The following is a 20760-nucleotide window of genomic DNA, read 5'->3' as shown; positions in this document are numbered from 1 at the left end:
TTGTGACCCCATGGACTATAGCCCACCAGGCTCAGCCATAGAAACACTCTAAAAGATGTACTTTTCCCTCAGAGATCTGATGCTAAACAGGTTGTTTCACCAGGCTTCATCAGGTGTTTGCAAGCTGAGCTTTTACTTTGTCTAGGATTATATTCCACTATATTTTACTTGAATATGTGTCTCCATTTTAATTTTCTCTCATTCTTATCATTTGCAGTAAGTTTCTCAAGAGCCCATCTTCTTTCCATCTGCTGATCTTGGATGATTTTACCAAGCAGTGCCATTCCCTTCTGCCTTCCTGTGTGTGTGTATGTATGCGTGCACACACACCTGCCTGCCTGTCTCAGGCTCTAGGTAAAGTCTTCATTGTACATAGCTTTATTTTAGAATAATTCCACACCTGAGTTAGGGAACCCCGAATCTCTCATCCCAAATCTTATGCTTTGTAAAGTATTAGACTCTTGAGTATTCAGCGTTTCCTAACTGCTCAGGCAGATGAAGTCTGTTTGAATGGAAAACCTTTTTAGAACACACATCAACATTTTTAAATGTCTGCCTAGGTTGCAGTGAAATTTTGAAAGAGAGTGCTCCATTTTATTGTCAGTTTTTAAATAGATGTAGGCAAGAGCCATGTTGTTAGCCCAAATCAAATTTTCATTTACCATCAGTGATACTCCAAACCTGGAAAACATTTTCCCTATGTGGGGGAAAGACCTGCAGTGGTGAGAAATTCATCTGTAAGAAATGTGATTTCCCCATGAAAGTGATAATTAATGCAGTTAGCTGTGTGCAGCATGGTTAGAGGTAGTCTGGGCTTGTGTGTATTTACTCTGTTTTTATCAGATAAACAAGTGAAAGTCCTTTACCTAACTGTTGTTTCCTGCACTAAAATCCACCTTATCACATGTTTACTTTGGTTATTGGATGTAAAGAAGAGCATGCATCTTGATAATCCTCTCTTTTTGTTAGTATTCTTTCTGCCTTTTCCAAACAGGGATTGTTCTGTGAAACAGCTAATAAGATCATCACCACCACTATCATAAACACATAAACAAAGCAATGTACAGGGTGTACAGAATCCCAAAGAATTTTAAAGCAAATGGTTTTGCACCTAAGGAACTTGGAAGGAGACATCCTCGTGTCACTCTGTGCTTTTTAAAAGTAGTGGGAGAAAACAGCCTACTCTGAGGGTAACATGCGAAGACTCATTTCCTTATCCTCTCAAACCTTAAAAAACAAGCAATTTTACAGTAACACTTGTGAATTGACTTAGATTTCAGCAAACTGAAAATTGGAGAGTGGAATTTAGTGACAGGTCTGGTTTTTGAACAGGTGTTTGATTTTTGCTAATCTCAGCAGTGCTTTTGTAAATTTCCTACCCCAAATTCCTGTCTCATGGGCACACTCAGCCACAAGAACTGAGGGATGGTTTGTGGCTCCGTGAGTGACCAGCTGATAGAATTTGCCATCTTTGAGAGGGAGAAAAATTCAAGCTAGACAAGAATTTATGTGACAGGTAATTCTCATTTGAAATGTAATTGAATTTCAAGGCAAATTAATTTCTTTCTGTGTCATTCACAGTAAATAGGTACTTGTCATCTTTTTTTTCCTCTTCCATCTATTTAGCTTCTACTATCAATGGAAGAAATTAGTACTTCCTTTTAGTATTTTGAGTTTTATTTCTATACCTTTCCTTGGAGCCTTTGCCTCTCCTAACCCAGTGTTGGAGTGATGATGAGGGTAAGTATCCCTAGTGTTGTAGAAGATTTTTTTAATGTGGGTTTGTGTGTGCTGTGCTCAGTAGCTGACTCGTGTCCAACTCTTTGCATCCCCATGGACCAAAGACCACCAGGCTCCTCTGTCCATGGGATTTCCCAGGCAAGAATACTGGAGTCAGTTTCCATTTCATCCTCCAGGGAATATTCCAAACCCAAGAATCGAACCCATGTCTCCTGCATCTCCTGCATTGGCAGGCAGGTTCTTTACTTATTACTGAGCCACCTGGGAAAACCTAATGTATATTTCCAACTGAGTAAATTTATCATTTTTTTCTTCTACTTTATAGCTCCATGTTTAATATGTTATGAACCTTTTTATAAACAAAATGAAAAAAAGAGGAAAACCTATTTGGAAACAGAAAAAGAGCAAAGTAATGGTCATTTTAAAGTGTCTGGTTAGATCACAATTTGGAAAGATCTTATACTTTAAGGGGCTTCCCTTGTGGCTCAGCTGGTAAAGAATCTGCCTGCAATGCAGGAGACGTGGGTTCAATCCCTGGGTTGGGAAGATCCCCTGGAGAAGGGAAAAGCTACCCACTTCAGTATTCTGGCCTGGAGAATTCCAGGGACTGTATAGTCCATGGGGTCGCAAAGAGTTGGACACGACTGAATGACTTCCACTTTCACTATACTTTAAAACAAAAGTTTTGAACTTTGGATCTGTTGAGGGTAGGGAGACAGCCCTCCGTCTCCGTTTGAAATCTCATTTAGATGTGTCTCTGTGTGTACATATGTGCATCTTCTGGTTAAAAGGTCCATAACTTTCACAGGCTTTTCAAAACTACTACCTTAAAATAGCTATTACCTTGTTTTAAGATCTGCTCTTCATCATTTTAAAAACAACTTTCAACATTAGTTAACTCTTTAAATGCTTCTTTTGCAGCATAAGATCATTTTGCAATACATTTTTTTGTTTATTGTCCATGCAAAATTCTGTTTCAGATTCTAGGAGATTTCTCCCATAATAATCGGGTTTAATAGCAAAGGATTTTTAACATACATGAACTAGGTTTAGCTTTGATTTGTTTTGTATGTGGGAAAATGTATATTTTAGTGCAGTCTTTGCTGTGTCATTACATAAAAAATGCATCATTCTTTACCAGGATTGGTTCTTCTCCATTCAGTATCTGTGGTAAGACTGGTCTTTTTAACTTCTGTAACAGAAGTAGAGTGAATCCTGACCTAACAGACTGAGTTATGTATTGTCTTCTGGGAAAGCAGTTAAACAAAGCACAGATTTTTGAATTGATGTGTACTCACTGTGCTTTCAATTTAAGATGGTAGGTACCCATGCTTTTTATGTATGTACTGCTGTTTTCAGAAAAGTATTACCATTGACCCGGGTAAAAAGGACTACTCTGAAATTTTTAGGAGTTTAAGAATTAGGCCTAAAGTTAAAAATGTGACCTCTCTTATTTCACTGATTATTAAGAAATGAAATCTCTATTGTTTAAAAACTAATAATATACACATTGGTTTATGTAACTGAAACAAGGGCAAGCATTATTTTGTGATTTGATCACAAATTAATTTTTGGCCTTAATGATCTGGCTTGGCCACAAAACTAAATGCTTTTTTCCAACAAGCGTTTGTTAGTGTTTACTGTGTGCTTAGTACTAGTCTAGACTACATGAGGATAACAAGAGAACCAAAAGCATGCTGGTAGACTCCTGGAGCTAACTGTTCAGAGCAGAACAGCATCTAATACTGTCATTGCTTGACCTTTGGTTTTACTTTCATGTCTTTCTAAGTTTGTGTAGGGTATCTAACTAGGCAGTTACACACACCTTTGGAAAATACAAGTATCCCCAGGCATTATTTTAAAAATATTTTGGTAAAAATATAGGTTGTGCTCCTTCACCAGAGAATATTCTATTCTGGAGAGCTGAGCATTCCCAGTGGCTCTGAATTTGTCCCTCAAATTATATCTTCTCTGTCCCTCTCTCACTTGAACCATTTTGGTTTGAAAATTTTATGAAATTGATTATATCCTTACAGACATTTTAAAAAGTTATGCACAATTCTCTTCATATGACATTCTGGAAAAGCCAAAACTATAGGAACTGGAAAGCAGATAAGTTGTTGCCAGAGGACAGGGGTGAAGAAGGGATTAACTACAGAAGGGCATAGAGGAATTTGTCCAGGTCATAGAACTAACCTGTATCTTGATTGTGATGGGAATTAAGTGACCACATGTTTGTCCAAACTTGCAAAGCTGTATACTAAAACTTCAGAGTGAATTTTACTGCATGTGAATTATATCTTTAATTTTTTTAAAGAGAAAAACATAGCCAAAGAACTTAGAGCATTTCTTACAGACTTTCTTAAACAATATATAGAACAAAATTTAAGGTTCTTACAGAAAGTTAGGTCTATGCTTATAATAAGATTATTGTCCCCAGGAAACATACAGCTTATAGGGATGTTTGCTCCAACATTTCAGCTTTTTAGACATTATTTTAAACTCTCTTCTCTTGCTGTAGGAATTTGCCTTTGAGTTACTACGACTTTCTCAAGAAATCCCCATGACTTTATAATCAGACCAGGGCTACTAGGGAGTTGTTCAGTTGCTAAGTCGTGTCTGTCTCTTTGCCATGCCATAGACTGCAGCACACCAGGCTCCTCTGTCCTCCACTATTTTCCAGAGTTTGCTCAAATACATGTCCATTGAGTCGGTGATGCTATCTGCCCATCTCATCCTCTGCTGCCCCCTTTTTCTTTTGCTTTCCATCTTTCCTAGCATCAGGGTCTTTTCCAGTGAGTTGGCTCTTCACATCAGATAGCCAAAATATTGGAGCCTCAGTTCAGCAGCAATCCTTCTATGAATATTTAGGGTTGATTTCCTATAGGATTGACTGGTTTGATCTCCTTGCAGTCCAAGAGACTCTCAAGAGTCTTCTCTAGCACCACAATTCGAGAGCTTCAGTTCTTCGGCACACCACCTTCTTCATAGTCCAACTCTCACATCCATACATGAATACTGGAAAAACAATAGCTTTGACTGTACAGATCTTCTACTGGGAATATGGTTCCCAAACAACCAAATTTCATTTTTCAGTTCAGTTCAGTCGCTCAGTCATGTCCGACTCTTTGCGACCCCATGAATCGCAGCACGCCAGGCCTCCCTGTCCATCACCAACTCCCGGAGTTCACTCAGACTCACATCCATCGAGTCAGTGATGCCATCCAGCCATCTCATCCTCTGTTGTCCCCTTCTCTCCTGCCCCCAATCCCTCCCAGCATCAGAGTCTTTTCCAATGAGTCAACTCTTTGCATGAGGTGGCCAAAGTACTGGAGTTTCAGCTTCAGCATCATTCCCTCCAAAGAAATCCCAGGGCTGATCTTCTTCAGAATGGACTAGTTGGATCTCCTTGCAGTCCAAGGGACTCTCAAGAGTCTTCTCCAACACCACAGTTCAAAAGCATCAATTCTTCGGCATTCAGCTTTCTTCACAGTCCAACTCTCACATCCATACATGACCACTGGAGAAACCATAGCCTTGACTAGACGGACCTTTGTTGGCAAAGTAATGTCTCTTTTGAATATGCTATCTAGGTTGGTCATAACTTTTCTTCCAAGGCATTTAGAACATATGAAAGAAGAGTAAATTGGCCATGGTTTTGGGATTTCTGTATAAGCTAAGTTCATAGATATTATTTTACTTATAGTTTATTTATTTGATTATTTTCTGTTCTCATTAGTTTTCCAGAAACTGTTCTCATTAGTTTTCCAGTTTTCCAGAGTGGCTAGACAAGTAAGCTCTGGATAGATATCTCATTATATACTGATATTTTATGATATTTCTTGGTATTTTTCTGGGCTCCAAAATCACTGCAGATAGTGATTGCAGCCATGAAGTTAAAAGACGCTTACTCCTTGGAAGGAAAGTTATGACCAACCTAGATAGCATATTCAAAAGCAGAGACTTTACTTTGCCAACAAAGGTCCGTCTAGTCAAGGCTATGGTTTTTCCAGTGGTCATGTATGGATGTGAGAGTTGGACTGTGAAGAAGGCTGAGTGCTGAAGAATTGATGCTTTTGAACTGTGGTGTTGGAGAAGACTCTTGAGAGTCCCTTGGACTGCAAGGAGATCCAACCAGTCCATCCTAAAGGAGATCAGCCCTAGGATTTCTTTGGAAGGAATGATGCTAAAGCTGAAACTCCAGTACTTTGGCCACCTCATGTTAAGAGTTGACTCATTGGAAAAGACTCTGATGGTGGGAGGGATTGGGGGCAGGAGGAGAAGGGGACGACAGAGGATGAGATGGCTGGATGGCATCACTGACTCGATGGACGTGAGTCTGAGTGAACTCTGGGAGTTGGTGATGGACAGGGAGGCCTGGTGTGCTGCGATTCATGGGGTCGCAAAGAGTGGGACATGACTGAGCGACTGAACTGAACTGAACTGGTATTATAAGTGTGCTATGTACTTTTATTATATTATTGAAATAAGATAAACAAACAGTTACAGAAGCTGAAATTTAAGAACTATCACTTCATATCTCTTTGTTTTTTTTTTCTCTGCCTTTCCATGAAACTTAATTACTCTATTAAGATAATTATCTACCTTTAGCACTGACCAGATCTCAAACTAATGAAAGTTACAGAAAAAAAAAGTGTAGTGTTTTAGTTTCCATAATCTTTCTCCATTAAATGTGTATTTAATCCTCACTATTTCTTTTAAGGTTTCTCAAGTGGCACAGGGGCTTCCCTGGTAGGTCAGATGGTAAAGAATCTGCCTGCCACTGCAGGAGACCCAGGTTCAGTCCCTGGGTGGGGAAGATCCACTGGAGGAGGGAATTGCAACCCACTCCAGTATTCTTGCCTGGAGAATTCCATGGACAGAGGAACCTGGAAGGCTACAGTCCCTGGGGTCACATAGAGTCAGACACGACTTTCAGGTGGCTCAGTGGTAATGAACCCTCCTGCCAATGTAGGAGATGCGGGTTTGATCTCTGGGTCAGAGGATTCCCTGGAGAAGGAAATAGTAACCCACTCCAGTAGTCTTCCCTGGAAAATCAGAGGAACCTGGAGGTCTTACAGTTCTTGGAGTAGCAAAGAGTCAGACATGACTGAGCATACACACATGCATCTACTTTAAAAAAAAAAAATCATTCCAATTTGCTTTAAGGGAGTGGTTTTGAGGAGAAAACTCAATATAGTTGTGTGCACCCATGGTATCAAGTGAGGAAAAACACTGAAAGGAAAGTGTTGGAAGGAAAAGTTCTTGCCAGGGTCTCATTTGTTACAAGCTACTTTTTCCTTGTTGACTCAAAAGAACAAATAGTAAAGGCACTGAAAGACCTCACTTCTTTTGGCCATACTTATATACAGCAGAGACATGAAACACCAGCTCCAATCCAAGACCTTCAGTGGGTATTTTGGGGAAAGTGTTATCCATAGTTGCTCTAGTACATTTCAGCTTTCTGGATTTAAAGAATCTGCCTGTAATGCAGGGGACCCCAGTTCAATTCCTGGGTTGGGAAGATCCACTAGAGAAGGGATATTCTACCACTCCAGTATTCTTGGGCTTCCCTGTTGGCTCAGCTGGTAAAGAATCCACCTGCAATGTGGGACACCTGGGTTTGATCCCTGGGTTGGGAAGATTCCCTGGAGAAGGGAAAGGCTACCCACTCCAGTATTATGGCCTGGAGAATTCCATGGACTGTATAGTCCGTGGGGTCATAAAGAGTTGGACACTGGAAAATCCCATGGATGGAGGAGCCTGGTGGGCTGCAGTCCATGGGGTCGCTAAGAGTCGGACATGACTGAGTGACTTCACTTTGACTTTTCACTTTTATAAATTGGAGAAGGAAATGGCAACCCACTCCAGTGTTCTTGCCTGGAGAATCCCAGGGAAGGGGGAGCCTGGTGGGCTGCCGTCTAAAGGGTCGCACAGAGTCGGACACCACTGAGGTGACTTAGCAGCAGCAGCAGAACAACTTTCACTTTCACCAAGCTCATCTACTACCTATTAGAGATCACCATTTCTGTATATTCCTTCTCCTTTAAGATGTATTAGCTACTTAGTAAATTCTTTGTTCCTTTCATCTTTATTTACATCCCCATATTCTTTTAAAAATTCTGTATATATACTAGATTTGCCTTCTCTGGGTCATAAAGTGAGATCATAGATGCAGGAATAAATATGGACCAATTCCTTTTTTTATGGAATTTATTCATACATTCAAAAAAGGAGTTTTCGTTAATTAAAAATAGTTTAGAATACCAGCTGTCCTAGGCTTTGAATGTCAGATGCTCAGAAAACGAGGGTAACATAATCATTGCACTTGCACAGTAAGTCATGCATGCAGCTCAGTTCTCAGAGCTTTAGTTTTCTTATCTGTTACAGGAGAAGGTATCTCACAAAGCTATTTGAAAGCTTAGCTAAGATAATGCATGTGAAAGCATTGTAAAATTATAGAGTGTGGACGTGTTTGTTGTCATGTTTGGTTTAAAAATAGAAGCTGGGAGAATTTTAATACTGAAACCATTTAGATAACCCACTTATGAGACTCTGGGTAAAGTGAGAGAAACAATGCATGTCAAATGTGATTCATTCCAAGGAGAGTGTTTAGAGATTGTATTGTTAGGAGCCTTGCATTCTAGAAATTATTTCATTGGTGTTTATGCGAAGTGTTATTGGAAATAACATAGCTTCTTTTGACATCACACATTACTATCAGCCTTTGTTAGCACTCATAGTGCATTTTTACTATATCTTATTAATAAGGATGTATTGAATGAACCCTGTGGCAGTGAGAAATGTGTAAGATGCCATTTTGTAGTTGGTTTCTAGAGTGTCTTTATAGCAGTCACCCAGTGTTTCTATTTATTGTTTTTCCTTTCCTTCCCACTTTTTGTTTCTGTTACTTCTTTACAGGTAGGAATATTATATGTTCCAGTTTTCCTGAGACAGTCCTAGGTTATGCCTGTTGTCCTAGCATCCCATCTCTTTATCATTTTAGCATTCTTAAAAATGTTCTAATCTGGATCATATGTTATATGGCCACCTTGGCTCAAGGCATAAGAAAAAATGAGGAAGGCACCCGAAAATTAGTGGAATTGTAAAGATCTGCAGCAACTGATCTCAGAGTGTGGACTTGGTCCAGTAATATTGTGAAATGCAACTTAGAGATTTAAGTCACTGTATTGTGTCTGATTATCAGTTCATATCACAGCAGGGTTCTAATGAGCTGTTAAGACTAGAGCGTGTGTTTGTTCACCCAGACTCAGAATAGCAGCTTTGGCACTTGAAAGGTTCTCACTCACGTATGGCTTGTTGGAGCTTGAAGGCTGACATTCCTTTAAAGGCCCCTCAAGGTTTTTACTTCAGTGTGAACATATGCATTAAGATGGTATTGATCTAGTTTTTGACCATTATTCACCCACAGCAGCCAACCAGTGGGGTTGTAAAACATGTCTATCTCCCCTTCCCCACCGGTATGGCTCTCTGAATTAAAGATTCAGCTTAGAGGGATGGGCCCATGTTGCAGCCTCTCTGCCACAGCCTCCTCCCCTTTTACAGTGTGAAAGTTGGAGCAAAAGGTCCAAAATAGAGAATTCTACAAAGAGAAAGGTGCCACTTTGTGTGTCTACTTGCAATCCCTATTATAATGGAATAATACTGCTTGTCTCTTCCTGCCAGCATTAATATGAATTTTTAAATAAAGGTCAAGGGAAGGGCTTCTTTGGTAGTGGTAAAGAATCCACCTGCCAATGCAAGAGACACAGGTTCAATCCCTGATCTGTGAAGAACCCATATGCCACAGAGCAGCTAAACCCATGTGCTACAACTACTGAGCCTGTGCTCTAGAGTCTGGGAGCTACAACTACTGAGCCACATGCCGCAGCTGCTGAAGTCCATGCAGCCTAGAGCCCGTGCTCCGCAACAAGAGAAACCACCACAATGAGAAGCTCGCACACCACAACTAGAGAGTAGGCCCCGCTCGCCAAAACTAGAAAAAAAGCCTGTGCAGCACCAAAGATCCAGCACAGCCAAAAATAAATAAATAAATACTTTTTTTAAAGTCAAGGGGAGATAGACAGCAGGACCTACTGTGTGTGTGTGTGTGTGTGTGTGTGTGTGTGTGTGTGTGTGTGTATATAGCACAGGGAACTATATTCAATGTCTTGTGATAACTTGTAATAGAAAAGAATCTGAAAAAGTACACCTGAAGCTAACACAACCTTGTAAATCAACTATACATCAATTTTTAAAAACTAGATCAAGAGGATACTTTACTGTTTTGGTATATGCAATCCCAGGATCGTCAAAGCATGGCAGTTTGATCAAGTTCACTGCAAATTTGCTAGGTTAAAAGCAAATGCAAAGCAAATAAAGAATACAAATAGTAAACACCTTTGAAACCTTAAAAAAATAGTAACTACCTTTGAAACCTTAAAAAAAAAGCACAACTCTGCCATTCCTCACTTCTCTAAATAAAGACACAGACCTCTACTGCCTAGTTTGTTTGACTATATTCTGGCTATTTAACTTCTTTCAATTTACAAAATGTCTTTCTTCTACAAAAGAAGGATTTAGGTGGTTTTTTCAGAGCCCTTTCTATTGTAAAGCATAGCAACTAAGAGTTTTATGATCATACAACACTATATATAATATATACATGTGTCTTTAACACTATGGTTTTATTTTTGTAAGTTCACCTCCAAAATAAATGTTGTTAGTACATATAAGTTTTGTATTTTCCCCCATATTCCTGGTTCTCTTTCTTTTAAAAAGTCTACTTTTGTTTCATAACTTTAGAAGTTTTTTTATGTTAACCTGTAATTGGTTGTATAAATTTCTGCTCCATAATGGTAATTTAAGGAATCTGGTCTCACTGTTCCAGCAATAGCTAGAACTTTCTTCTCTGCTTTAACAGCATTCTCTCTGTTATTTGTTTTGGGGATGTGTGTGCATTAGATACCTCTTCTGAGAGGGTGAAGGAGTATTTGTTCCAGAAGATACTTTGGGTCCAGCTGTAACTGTGTTCTCTCAACATCATGACCCCTTCAGTCTTAGGACAGAAGTCTGGAATTTATTCTCATCTCTGTTCTGACTAATTGGTTACATACCAAGCCCTATATCATGTGGTAATCAGGCATTTCTCATCCTCAGACTTCTGGATGAAAGAATTCATTTTTTCTATAAGTTTACTCTCAGAGACAGTGTTGAGTTTTATTAAATATAAATCACTCTGAGCCAAGGATAAAGAATGAACATACAATTCCATATTGAGCAACTAAAATTGCTGTATTAAATACAAACTTAGTGAAAACATATTAATTGTGTTCAGAGAGATTTTAAATACACTGACTTGAGGGTGTGTTGCTGTACTGGAAACAATAAACTTAGGTCAGCATGGAGTCCAGTTTCATTGACCCTCCCACAGAGTTCTGGTGAGAGTTTTAATTGGCACCTTTCTGCAGGGCAGCCTGACATTATCCATCAGAATGTGCAGGCTCATTCTTTTCTTCTCACAAATCCACTTCTTGGAATTGATTCACAGCAAATTATTGAATAAATACACAAAGCTGTATGTAAAAATATGTTCCTTAAAGAGTTTGTAATATGAAAAAATTAGAATCTGAATACTCAAAAATAAAGGTCAAATAAAATATAGCATAAATATGAAAGAGGATGCTATGCAGGTATCAAAAGAAGAGATATATTAATAGGTGTGTGTGTGTGTGTGTGTGTGTGTGTAAGTTACTTAGTCGTCTTTGACTCTGTGACCCCATACAGTCCTTGGAATTCTCTGGGCCAGAATACAGGAGTGGGTAGCTGTTCCCTTCTCCAGGATATTAATCTTGGAACCAGACATCCTGGAATGCGAAGTCAAGTGGGACTTAGAAAGCATCACTACGAACAAAGCTAGTGGAGGTGATGGAATTCCAGTTGAGCTATTTCAAATCCTAAAAGAGGATACTGTGAAAGTGCTGCACTCAATATGCCAGCAAATTTGGAAAACTCAGCAATGGCCACAGGACTGGAAAAGGTCAGTTTTCATTCCAATCCCAAAGAAAGGCAGTGCCAAAGAATACTCTAACTACTGCACAATTGCACTCATCTCACACACTAGTAAATTAATTCTCAAAATTCTCCAAGCCAGGCTTCAGCAATACGTGAACCGTGAACTTCCAGATGTTCAAGCTGGATTTAGAAAAGGCCGAGGAACCAGAGATCAAATTGCCAACATCTACTGGATCATTGAAAAAGCAAGAGAGTTCCAGAAAAACATCTACTTCTGCTTTATTGACTATGCCAAAGCCTTTGACTGTGTGGATCACCAGCAACTGTGGAAAATTCTGAAAGAGATGGGAATACCAGAACACCTGACCTGCCTCTTGAGAAATCTGTATGCAGGTCAGGAAACAGCAGTTAGAACTGGACATGGAACAACAGGCTGGTTCCAAATAGGAAAAGGAGAACGTCAAGGCTGTATATTGTCACCCTGTTTATTTAACTTATATGCAGAGGACATCATGAGAAACACTGGGCTGGATGAAGCACAAGCTGGAATCAAGATTGCCGGGAGAAACATCAATAACCTCAGATATGCAGATGACACCACCCTTATGGCAGAAAGTGAAGAGGAACTAAAAAGCCTGTTGATGAAAGTGAAAGAGGAGAGTGAAAAAGTTGGCCTGGGGCTCAACATTCAGAAAACTTAAGATCATGGCATCTGGTCCCGTCACATCATGGCAAATAGATGGAGAAACAATGGAAACAGTTGCAGACTTTATTTTGGGGGGCTTCAAAATCACTGTGGATGGTGACTGCAGCCATGAAATTAAAAGACCTTTACTCCTTGGGAGAAAAGTTATGACCAACCTAGACAGCATATTAAAAAGCAGAGACATTACTTTGCCAACAAAGGTCCGTCTAGCAAGGCTTATGGTTTTTCCAGTAGTCATGTATGGATATGAGAGTTGGACTATAAAGAAAGCTGAGCACCGAAGAATTGATGCTTTTGAACTGTGGTATTGGAGAAGACTCCTGAGAATCCCTTGGACTACAAGGAGATCCAACTAGTCAATCCTTAAGGAAATTTGTCCTGAATAATCATTGGAAGGACTGATGTTGAAGCTGAAACTCCAATACTTTGGCTACCTGATGCAAAGAGCTGACTCACTGGAAAAGACCCTGATGCTGGGAATGATTGAAAGCGGGAGGAGAAGGGGATGACAGAAGATGAGATGGTTGGATGGCATCACTGACTCAATGGACATGAGTTTGAGTAAACTCCTGGAGTTGGTGATGAACAAGGAGGCCTGGAGTGGTGCAGCCCATGGGATTGTAAAGAGTTGGACATGACTGAGCGACTGAACTGAACCTGTAAAAGATGTGAATCATGTTAAAAGAAATGAAATAACATATTTGAAGAAAAATACCTAAGTACACCCATGTGTATGTGAGCACAGAGAAGAACTGGGAAGCTATATAGCAAAATGTTGATAGTAATGAAATTACAGCTGATTTCCCCCTTTCTCTCTTAAACTTTTATTGTTGGAAATTTAGTACTATTACATTGAGGAGGGGGAAGATAACTTAATTTGAAAGTTGCAGAAAAAAGCAACCACTCTGGGACTGAATTGGAGGAGAAATGAGAGCCCTGCTGTTGCAGCAACCCTTTGATGTTGATTGACAGGAGTTCTTTGGCCATTACTGTTCCAGAAGGAACTTTGGAGGCCGTGGGGGCCTGTGAGACAAGATCCCTGTCCTGCTGACCTATGCACAAGGTCCCCTACAGCCTTTCCCTGTCTGGCAATATCGGCCCTGGGGAGCCTCATGTGCCCCCTTGGGCCAGGATTTAGAACAGAATTACTGAAAGTCTGTCAGGTCTGGAAGTGTCTGTAGGGCTGTCCAAGTCCAGCTATGAAGAACTGGAGGTCTAGAGTGTATAAGTAACTTTCTCATAGCCCTGGAGGTATTTCCAGGCCAAGTCGAGATGAAGACACAGTTCCCAGGCTCTCTGTCTTGGGCTGCTATTTTGCTTATGCCCGAATTCTGCTGTTGTGGATGAGTCCCCAGTTCTCACAAGCAGCTTTAAAGGCCAGAGGAAAAGAGGTTTCCAGGTAAGGGGATCAGTTTTCTCTTGTAACTTAGGACATTAACTTGTTAGACCTTTTGTCCAGATCTGTGTCCTGTGAAATATATGGAAATTCGGGGCTTCCTGACATTCCTTGGGTCCCGGCCTCTTTGGGATGCCTCATAAAGCCTCAGAACCTCTCTCTTGAGCAATGTAGGTTTGCTAGAAACCATAAAACTTTGCATTTGGTTTACGGGTTCCAAAAGATCTCTGAGACTTGTCGCTTTATTGTCAATGTTATCTTGTGTTCTCAACGTTTTCAAGTAAGTTCTCTTGCATTTGAACACAGTAAGACTATGAACTGGTTTTCATACCTTTGTGTTAAACATGTTTCTTTTTTTTTAATTAATTGATTATTTTAATTGGAGACTAATTACTTTACAATATTGTGGTGGTTTTTGCCATACATTGACATGAATCAGCCATGGATGTACATCCCGAACCCCCCTCCCACCTCCCTCCCCATCCCATCCCTCTGGGTTGTCCCAGTGCACTGGCTTTGAGTGCCCTGTTTCATGTACTGAACTTGGACTGATGATCTATTTCACATATGGTAATATACATGTTTCGTGCTATTCTCTCAAATCATCCCACCCTCGCCTTCTCCCACAGCGTCCAAAAGTCTGTTCTTTATATCTGTGTCTCTTTTGCTGTCTCGCATATAGGGTCATCGTTAACGATCTTTCTAAGTTCCATATATACACGTTAAACATGTTTCTTGATAGAACAACAGTCTGGAAAGAGAGAAAGAAAGGACAGGAACTAGGAAGATCTGGCCATCTCACCACATTAGCCACTTGTTTTGTTTCCTGTTACTGTTGGATTGTCTTTTCAATAAAAGTGAAATTTTATGATATTTTTAAAATCTCCTACCACACTAGCATAACTGCTTTCATTCTGGCGGTGCACTCTGCTCTATTCCTGTCCAGGTGAATAATTTATGATGACAACCAAAGACTGTCTTCAGTGCGTTCTTTCATGCTGTTCTTTGGAAGAAGACAGTCCCTTCCATGAGAAAGAAACAGGCAGGGCCCAAGATGAGGCTAGAACTTCTCACCAAAACCTACGTGTCTGAAAAAGAGCAGGCAGTTTCCACTTACAATACTTTACAGTTTTGAAAATAGCCTGGTGCCATGATTTTCACATTAGCTGGAGTAGTTGTGAACATGCTGACCACTGGACCCACCTGGGGACTTTCTGATTCAGTGGTCTGGGGTGGGCCCAAGGATATGTATTTCTTGTTCCCAGGTGATGCTGGCATGGCTGGTCCAGGGTCACACTTTGAGAAACAGTGACCTAGGGAGTGGGAGTCTATAAGGCAGTGTGTTTTCCAACCTTTTCTGATAACAAGAATCACTTGGATGTGTGTGAAGGATATACATTTCAACTCCATTCCAGACTCACTGAAGCAGAATCTCTGGGGAGTGTTGGGATGCTGCATTTCCAGACTTGGGGAACTACCATTGCTATCAGGTAAACACCCTGCAGATCACCAGGGGACAGTAGAATTTACCTACCATTCAGCCACGGTTCCCCCATCCATTGCATGTTTGACCCTATGATCCCCTCAGCGCCTAGACATGTATCTGTCTGTCTTCATTCTCATTTTAAGTGGTTTTTATGCCATCTTTATAAAACATTTTTATTTCAGGTGTTCAATAAATTGTGTAAAAGAGACACTAGAACAGCTGCCTTTTGAGAACTCTGAGGTTTTATTGAGTTCTCTTTCTGTAAAGACAGTTACAGTCTTGGTACATGCACGCGTGTGTGTGACTGTGAGTAAAGCAGGGGGCTGGAAGGAGGGTAGAAAGAAAGAAATGTGCATTTCTGTGAAGTTCCCTGGTAATACAGCTGGTCTGGGGCCACACTTTGAGAACCACTGAAATAGACCAGTGACTCAAACATAGCACATTGGCATTGCCTAAGGGAGCCTTAAAAAATACTTCTGCCTGGGCCCCAACCACAGAGTACTTCATGGATAATTATTACCATATAATGTAATACCATATCACCACATAATTACCAGTCATGTACTTGGACCTCGATAGTAATTCCAGTGACCAGCCAAGGCTATGAGCCACCCGGGGGGTCCCTTGGGATACAAGGTAACCTGTTCAGAAGCATGAGGCCTGATGGGGAAAATAGGGCTAAGCCAGTGCCTCTCCCACCACAGTGTGTGTACAAATCACCTGGGCTGTTTCTTAGGATGCCAATTCTGATTCAGTATGTCTTCAGTGGGATCCAAGATTCTACTTTTTTAAAGAAGTCACATAGATGCTGCTGCTCTTGACCTGGGTACCACACTTTGAGTAGCAAGGGGCTTAGAAAATATTGACCAACACATGTAAATGTCCATCAACACAAACGTCATTTTTTTAAAAATAGTGTAGAACAAAGAAAAACACAGTTTCCAGACATTTTAAATTAAAAATAAAGCTATTGTGTCATTAATGAACTTTTCTCTTCCCTTGACAGCCTGAAATTTTTGCTTTTGTTTCTAAACTAATGTTTGTGAATTAACTCTGCTTTAGTGTGATAGACATATACTATCGGGTCTTTTATCCCCCAAGTCTGGATCTCATTGTTTCCTCTCTTTCTGAATTTAGGATCTCGCTCACTACCTCATTGTCTCAGACTCTGCCCAATTGGTGTTATCACCCAGAAGCCTAAGTGTTCAGTAATGCCCCAAGGCCCTCATTTCAGAAGCTGATGGCATTTGGCTCCAAAGTGCTGCCAAATTGCACACTTTGTGAGCCAGACTTCTTGGTACATGGCTTCAGTTTGTTTCTGGCTTGAGCCCAACCTTTCTGCCCTAGGTGAGGGGTGAAGCCTTTTCTCTGGCAGGTTCCATGCTCTGGTACTTTTCCTAGCGTGGTGGAGTTGAGACATTGCTGTCAGAGTCTTTTAGAAGGGGGAATGGAGATGCTCAAGAAGGAAGAGGCAGGACCTTAGATGAGGAGAAAGGGTTTTAAGTCCTTGTCGTGGAGTCGGCTTCCCTTGGCCTGTTGCATTTCCCAGCTGAATGTGGCAGAAGTGTTAGGTGATTGATGGCTTCTGAATTGGCACTAAAAGGAGCATCTATGGCTTCTCCCCATTTGAAATTGGTGGGAATAACCCCAGGAGTCCACAGTTCCCATTGCTGACAAGAGGACAAAGATCTTCCTCCTGGGTGTGACCTGAGACCCACCAGGCTGTCACCACACTGCTGTTACCCAGAGCATCTCTCAGTAGAATGGAACACCAGCAGGAAACAGGGATTCTCAGCCATTTCCCAGTTTTAAATGAAATCTCCATGGCAGATGCCAACGCCCCCACCCTGCATAAACTAGAATTTGCCCTCAAGCATGGGTAGATGAACATCAGCTAGATTTTTGCACAGTCATGAAAGCAGTCTGCTTGTCCCAGCTGGAAAGCCTGAGACAATAAAATAGCAGAGAATGTTCTGAATCTATATTAAAAAGATAAAAGCATAAATTAGATTTATTTCAGCTGAAGGAAAGCAGTATTCCAGCCTTACTGGAATAGCTTGAATGGCCTGTTTAGAGCAACTTGAACTTGACTGTGAATGAGGTACAGTAGATGCCAGTGCTGTCTTTTTACATCTCCAGATTCGGTTTCTGGTTCCAGCTTTTCCCATAACCATTTTCAGTTGAAGTGCATATGCTGTGTTGATAACACAGTTTAACTTTTGGGGAACTTTTGTCAGGCAGCAAATTATAAAGTACCTTCTGATCTAGGCACTTGACCTCTTTTAAGTTTCCCTTAAATAAGCTTGTATCTTCTGGGGAAAATACAAGAATATCTGAAACTTTCTGTGTAGCATGGCTGAACCTTTCTGCTCTAAAGATTAGAAAATAAAATTTTTTTTGAAAATTAAAATCAAAGGACTGGTCTGAATAAACTGTTCCTGGAAGGTCCAGATCCAGTGTCCTTTCCCCGTGATATTATAACTGAAGGAGCCCTGACCTACCTCTCATTAAAGATAATAAAATGCCTAAGCAAACTACTTAAAAATAAGATCATTTATATTATGTTACTAATTGGCTTTAAAGTCCTCATTGACTTAAGGTCCACCCTGGAGCTGATGATTCAGGAGGTCTGGAGTGGCCTGAGACTTTGCATTTCTAAGTAGGTCCCAGAAGGTCATGCTTTGCTGCTGGTCTGGGAGCCACACTTGGAGACCTACTCTTTGGAAGATAAGAATCTTAAGAATATGTTGTGATCCCCTTTTATTTAGTCCAGGTACCCTTGAACTTGTTATTAACAATATTGATCAATTTAAAAGTAATTACAGAGACTATCACATAAAAATCCAGAAGGAATTAAAGGGAAAATATCTGCTATAGCAGTAAATAAAGAGCTGCACATTTTAAATAATTTAAATAGGAAATGAAGGAAAAGCCTTTCAAACTGTACCAAACGAATTCTCTTATATCTGTAACTGGTTTGATTCTTTAATATTTGAATAAGCAAAAGCACTGATACTTTAACTCATAATCTACCACTAGGAGAGATGCTTCCTAAGTAAGAGCAAGGCTTCACTAATATAGACTGTTTATAACATCAAGGTTTAGGATTCTGCTATGGTCTGTTTTCCCTAAACCCATTAGAGGTGAACCAGTGCACTCAATAAATACCATTTCACATGCCTGTCCTGAGTCATAACATTACTTCCCTCTAAAGTAAAAAATGTGAAGGTGGTAAACTTTTGACAAACTTTAATAATTCTAATTTTCATTGGTCTACTCTTCTTCAGACTGTCTTTTACTCTTTTTTTTTTTTTTTTTTTTTTTTTTTGCAGAGAAGTACCTGGTTTTAGCCTAGGTTATGAGCTGATAAATTTCCATCACAGAAAATTTCCTAGAAAGAAAATTTGTCACCATTACTTCTAAGTGTTGCGGAAGCTGTGTGATTCCCAGCAACCCAGCTGGAGCAGAGCCATGCAGGGCTCTGAGGCATCTGCAGGCTCCAAGATGGTTTTAACCCCTTCATTGGAGGCATTTCCTTATGCATACTCTTGGAAAGATGCTGATGTACTTTCATGATGTAGAGTGGATGTGGATGGGAGAGAGTCTGTGAAAGAGCTGGATATATCCACTTTTGTACCTAAAGAAGCAAATCTTAGCATGTTCAGTTCAGTTCAGTCACTCAGTCATATCCGACTCTTTGCGACCCCATGAACCACAGCACACCAGGCCTCCCTGTCCATCACCAACTCCTGGAGTTTACTCAAACTCATGTCCATTGACTCAGTGATGCCCTCCAACCATCTCATCCTCTCTTGTCCCCTTCTCCTCCTGCCCTCAATCTTTCCCAGCATCAGGGTCTTTTCAAACAAGTCAGCTCTTCGCATCAGGTGGCCAAAAAAGTGGAGTTTCAGCTTCAACATCAGTCCTTCCAATGAATAAACAGAACCGATTTCCCTTAGGATGGACTGGTTGGATATCCTTGCAGTCCAAGGGACTCTCAAGAGTTCTCCAATACCACAGTTCAAAAGCATCAATTCTTTGGCGCTCAGCCCTCTTTATAGTCCAACTCTCACATCGATACATGACTACTGGAAAAACCATAGCCATGACTAGACATACCTTTGTTGACAAAGTAATGTCCTTGCTTTTTAATATGCTGTCTAGGTTGGTCATAACTTTCCTCCAAGGAGTAAGTGTCTTTTAATTTCATGGCTGCAGTCACCACTTGCAGTGATTTGGGAGCCCAAAAAGATAAAGTCACCACTTGTTTCCACTGTTTCCCCATCTATTTGCCATAAAGTGATGGGACCAGATGCCATGATCTTAGTTTTCTGAATGTTGAGCTTTAAGCAACTTTTTCACTCTCCTTTTTCACTTTTAGCTCTTCTTCACTTTCTGCCATAAGGGTGGTATCATCTGCATATCTGAGGTTATCAATATTTCTCCCCGCAATCTTGATTCCAGCTTGTGCTTCTTCCAGCCCAGCGTTTCTCATGATGTACTCTGCATATAAGTTAAGTAAGCAGGGTGACGATATACAGCCTTGACGTTCTCCTTTTCCTATTTGGAACCAGTCTATTGTTCCATGTCCAGTTCTAACTGTTGTTTCCTGACCTGCATACCGATTTCTCAAGAGGCAGGTCAGGTGGTCTGGTATTCCCATCTCTTTCAGAATTTTCCACAGTTTATTGTAATCCACACAGTCAAAGGCTTTAACATAGTCAATAAAGCAGAAATAGATGTTTTTCTGGAACTCCCTTGCTTTTTCAGTGATCCAGCGGGTGTTGGCAATTTGATCTCTGGTTCCTCGGCCTTTCCTAAAACCAGCTTGAACATCTGGAAGTTCATGGTTCATGTGTTGCTGAAGCCTGGCTTGGAGAATTTTGAGCATTACTTTACTAGCATGTGAGATGAGTGCAATTGTGCAATAGTTTGAGTATTCTTTGGCGTTGCCTTTCTTTGGGATTGGAATGAAAACTGACCTTTTCCAGTCCTGTGGCCACTGCTGAGTTTTCCAAATTTGCTGGCATATTGAGTGCAGCACTTTCACAGCATCCTCTTTTAGGATTTGAAGTAGCTCAACTGGAATTCCATTGCCTTCACTAGCTTTGTTCATAGTGATGCTTCCTAAGGCCCACTTGACTTCACATTCCAGGATGTCTGGCTCTAGGTGAGTGATCACACCATCATGATTATCTGGGTTGTGAAGATCTTTTTTGTACAGTTCTTCTGTGTATTCTTGCCACCTCTTCTTAATATCTTCTACTTCTGTTAGGTCCATACCATCTCTGTCCTTTATTGAGCCCATCTCTGCATGAAATAGTCCTTTGGTATCTCTAATTTTCTTGAAGTGATCTCTAGTCTTTCCCATTCTTTTGTTTTCCTCTATTTCTTTGCATTGGTCGCTGAGGAAGGCTT

At 40.5% G+C, this 20760-nt stretch overlaps 1 protein-coding gene across 9 annotated transcripts in view; it reads left to right on the top strand.

Moving 5' to 3' along the window:
* The window catches only part of KANK1 (KN motif and ankyrin repeat domains 1), a 215124-nt gene that overhangs the window by 127456 nt on the left and 66908 nt on the right, over nt 1-20760 (top strand). Inside the window, exon 3 of one of the 9 annotated variants that reach the window (XM_055578239.1) lies at nt 218-354. The exons of the other annotated variants lie outside the window; for them this stretch is intronic. The gene's annotated coding sequence lies outside the window, so the exon portion shown is untranslated. The remainder of the gene's footprint in view (nt 1-217; nt 355-20760) is intronic. 9 annotated transcript variants of the gene reach the window in all.

The sequence above is a fragment of the Bubalus kerabau genome, chromosome 4, assembly GCF_029407905.1.
Source record: "Bubalus kerabau isolate K-KA32 ecotype Philippines breed swamp buffalo chromosome 4, PCC_UOA_SB_1v2, whole genome shotgun sequence".
In the NCBI taxonomy this organism is placed as follows: domain Eukaryota; kingdom Metazoa; phylum Chordata; class Mammalia; order Artiodactyla; family Bovidae; genus Bubalus; species Bubalus kerabau.
Note: the sequence above shows the minus strand (reverse complement) of the source record. Positions and strands in the feature narration are given on the sequence as shown.